Source organism: Arachis ipaensis, chromosome B4, assembly GCF_059453495.1.
Source record: "Arachis ipaensis isolate K30076 ecotype BB chromosome B4, ASM5945349v1, whole genome shotgun sequence".
Classification (NCBI taxonomy): Eukaryota; Viridiplantae; Streptophyta; class Magnoliopsida; order Fabales; family Fabaceae; genus Arachis; species Arachis ipaensis.
Genome location: NC_142439.1, coordinates 100,982,710 through 100,987,126, shown reverse-complemented (window position 1 = coordinate 100,987,126; position 4,417 = coordinate 100,982,710). Strand labels below are relative to the sequence as shown.

Below are 4,417 nucleotides of genomic sequence, written 5' to 3'. Positions count from 1 at the left end.
GGATCCTCTTTACTGTGACATAGAGGATTCCTCTTCTTTTCTTTTTCTCTTCTCTTTCTTATGAGCAGGGACAGAGAAAAAGGCATTCTTGTTGAAGCTGATCCAGAACCTGAAAGGACTCTGAAGAGAAAATTAAGAGAAGCTAAATTACAACAATCCAGAGACAACTTGATTGAAAATTTCGAACAAGTAAAGGAGATGGCAGCCGAACCCAACAACAATGCAAGGAAGATGCTTGGTGACTTTACTGCACCTAATTCCAATTTACATGGAAGAAGCATCTCCATTCCTGCCATTGGAGCAAACAACTTTGAGCTGAAACCTCAATTAGTTTCTCTGATGCAGCAGAACTGCAAGTTTCATGGACTTCCATCTGAAGATCCTTTTCAGTTCTTGACTGAATTCTTGCAGATATGTGATACTGTTAAGACTAATGGAGTAGATCCTGAAGTCTACAGGCTCATGCTTTTCCCTTTTGCTGTAAGAGACAGAGCTAGATTATGGTTGGATTCTCAACCCAAAGACAGCCTGAACTCTTGGGATAAGCTGGTCACGGCTTTCTTAGCCAAGTACTTTCCTCCTCAAAAGCTGAGCAAGCTTAGAGCTGATGTTCAAACCTTCAGACAGAAAGAAGGTGAATCCCTCTATGAAGCTTGGGAAAGATACAAACAGTTGACCAAAAAGTGTCCTTCTGACATGCTTTCAGAATGGACCATCCTGGATATATTCTATGATGGTTTATCTGAGCTATCAAAGATGTCACTGGACACTTCTGCAGGTGGATCCATTCACCTAAAGAAAACGCCTGCAGAAGCTCAAGAACTCATTGACATGGTTGCTAATAACCAGTTCATGTACACTTCTGAAAGGAATCCTGTGAGTAATGGGACGCCTATGAAGAAGGGAGTTCTTGAAGTTGATACTCTGAATGCCATATTGGATCAGAATAAAATATTGACTCAGCAAGTCAATATGATCTCTCAGAGTCTGCATGGAATGCAAGCTGCATCCAACAGTACTCAAGAGGCTTCTCCTGAAGAAGAAGCTTATGATCCTGAGAACCCTGCAATAGCAGAGGTAAATTACTTAGGTGAACCTTATGGAAACACCTATAACTCAACATGGAGAAATCATCCAAATTTCTCATGGAAGGATCAAAAGCCCCAACAAGGCTTTAATAATGGTGGAAGAAACAGGTTTAGCAATAGCAAGCCTTTTCCATCATCAACTCAGCAACAGACAGAGAACTCTGAACAAAATGCTTCTAATTTAGCAAATCTAGTCTCTGATCTATCTAAGGCCATTGTAAGTTTCATGAATGAAACAAGGTCTTCCATTAGAAATCTGGAAGCACAAGTGGGCCAGCTGAGTAAAAGGATCACTGAAATCCCTCCTAGTACTCTCCCAAGCAATACAGAAGAGAATCCAAAAGGAGAGTGCAAGGCCATTGACATAAGCGCCATGGCCGAACCTGTGAGGAGAGGAGAGGACGTGAATCCCAAGGAGAAGACCTCCTGGGACATCCAGTGATCAATAAGGAGCTTCCCTCTGAGGAACCAAAGGAATCTGAGACTCATCTAGAGAGCATAGAGATTCCATTAACCCTCCTTATGCCCTTCATGAGCTCTGATGAGTATTCCTCTTCTGAAGAGAATGAGGATGTTACTAAAGAGCAAACTGCCAAGTTTCTTGGTGCAATCATGAAACTGAATGCCAAACTATTTGGCATTGATACTTGGGAAGTTGAACCTCCCTTGTTCATCAATGAACTAAGTGATCTGGATCAACTGACATTGCCTCAGAAGAGACAGGATCCTGGATAGTTCATATTACCTTGTACCATAGGCACCATGATCTTTAAAGCTCTGTGTGACCTTGGTTCAGGTATAAACCTCATGCCCCTCTCTGTAATAGAGAAACTGGGAATCTATGGGGTGCAAGCTGCTAAAATCTCACTAGAGATGGCAGACAGCTCAAGAAGACAGGCTTATGGACAAGTAGAAGATGTATTAGTAAAGGTTGAGGGCCTTTACATACCTACTGATTTCATAGTCCTGGATACTGGAAAGGAAGAGGATGAATCCATCATCCTAGGAAGACCTTTCCTGACCACAGCAAGAGTTGTGATTGATGTTGACAGAGGTGAAATAGTCCTTCAATGGAATGAGAACTCCCTTGTATTCAAAACTCAAGGATCTCCCTCTGCAACCATGGAGAGGAAGCTTGAAAAGCTTCTCTCAAAGCAGAGTCAACCAGAGCCCCCACAGTCAAACTCTAAGTTTGGTGTTGGGAGGCCACAACCAAACTCTAAGTTTGGTGTTGAACTCCCATATCCAAACTCTAACTTTGGTGTTGGAGAGTCTCAACAAAGCTCTGCACATCTGTAAGGCTCCATGAGAGCCCACTGTCAAGCTATTGACATTAAAGAAGCGCTTGTTGGGAGGCAACCCAATGTTTATCTAACTTTTATTTTCATTGTTTTTCATGTTTTCTTAGGTTCATGATCATGTGGAGTCACAAAATAAATAGAAAAATTGAAAACGGAATCAAAAATAGCAGAAGAAAAATCACACCCTGGAGGAGCATCTGTCTGGCGTTCAGCGCCAGAACAGAGCATGGTTCTGGCGCTGAACGCCCAAAATAGGCAGCTTCTGGGTGCTGAACGCCAGAACAGGCATGGTTCTGGCGTTCAACGCCAGAAATGGCACACAAATGGGCGTTGAACGCCCAAAATGGCCACCAACCTGGCGCTGAACGCCCAGAGTTGGGTACAAAGGCATTTTTACATGCCTAATGGTGCAGGGATGTAAATGCCTTGAACACTTCAGGATCTGTGGATCCCACAGGATCCACTCAGGATCTGTAGACCCCACAGGATCCACTCAGGATCTGTGGACCCCACAGGATCCCCACCTACCTCCACTCACTTCTTCTCACCACTCTCTTTCACACAACCCCATAAACACTCTTCCCTAAAAGCCCTTCACCAATCACCTCAATCTCTCTTCCCCACTAAACCTTCACCACTCACATCCACCCACTCTTCCCAATAAACCTACCTCATAAACTCCACCTACCTTCAAAATTCAAAACCAATTTCCCACCCAAACCCACCCATATGGCCGAACCTTAACCCCCCCTCCCTTCCCTATATAAAGACCTCCATTCTTCACCAAATTCACACAACACACCCCTCTACACTCCTCTTAGCCGAAACCACATCTCCCTCTCCCTCTCCATATTTCTTCTTCTTCTATTCTTTTGTTTATTGCTCGAGGGCGAGCAATATTCTAAGTTTGGTGTGGTAAAAGCATAGCTTTTTTTGTTTTTCCATTACCATTGATGGCATCTAAGACCGGAGAATCCTCTAGAAGAGGGAAAGGGAAGACAAAAGCTTCCACATCCGAGTCATGGGAGATGGAAAGGTTCATCTCCAAAGCCCATCAAGACCACTTTTATGATGTTGTGGCCAAGAAGAAGGTGATCCCTGAGGTCCCTTTTAAACTCAAAAGAAATGAGTATCCGGAGATCCGACATGAAATTCAAAGAAGAGGTTGGGAAGTTCTAACAAATCCCATCCAACAAGTCGGCATCCTAATGGTTCAAGAGTTCTATGCCAATGCATGGATCACCAAGAACCATGATCAAAGTAAGAACCCGGATCCAAAGAACTATGTTACAATGGTTCGGGGGAAATACTTAGATTTTAGTCCGGAAAATGTGAGGTTGGCGTTCAACTTGCCAAACATGGAAGAGAACGCACGCCCCTACACAAGGAGAGTCAACTTTGATCAAAGGTTGGACCAAGTCCTTATGGACATATGTGTAGAAGGAGCTCAATGGAAGGTTGACTCCAAAGGCAAGCCGGTTCAACTAAGAAGATTGGACCTCAAGCCTATAGCTAGAGGATGGTTGGAGTTTATTCAATGCTCAATCATTCCCACTAGCAACCGGTCTGAAGTTACTATAGACCGGGCCATCATGATCCATAGCATCATGATTGGAGAAGAGGTGGAAGTTCATGAGATTATACCTCAAGAACTCTACAAGGTGGCTGACAAGTCCTCCACCATGGCAAGGTTAGCCTTTCCTCACCTCATTTGCCACCTATGCAATTCGGCTGGGATTGACATAGAGGGAGATATCCTCATTAAAGAGGAAAAGTCCATCACTAAGAAAAAGATGGAGCAAGCAAGAGAGCCCACTCATGGAGCTCAAGAGGCGTATGAAGCTCATCACCATGAGATTCCGGAAATGCCTCAAATGCACTTTCCTCCACAAAACTATTGGGAGCAAATCAACACCTCCCTAGGAGAATTGAGTTCCAATATGGGACAACTAAGGGTGGAACATCAAGAGCACTCCATCATGCTCCATGAAATAAGAGAAGATCAAAAAGCAATGAGGGAGGAGCAAC

General features: G+C 43.8%; 1 non-coding gene across 1 annotated transcript; it reads right to left on the bottom strand.

Moving 5' to 3' along the window:
- Window positions 1-594: 594 nt before the first annotated feature.
- LOC148568577 (small nucleolar RNA R71) lies at window positions 595-702 on the bottom strand. The gene has a single exon (XR_015881857.1). It is a non-coding gene; the product is annotated as a small nucleolar RNA R71 (small nucleolar RNA).
- Between the last annotated feature and the right edge of the window lie 3,715 nt (window positions 703-4,417).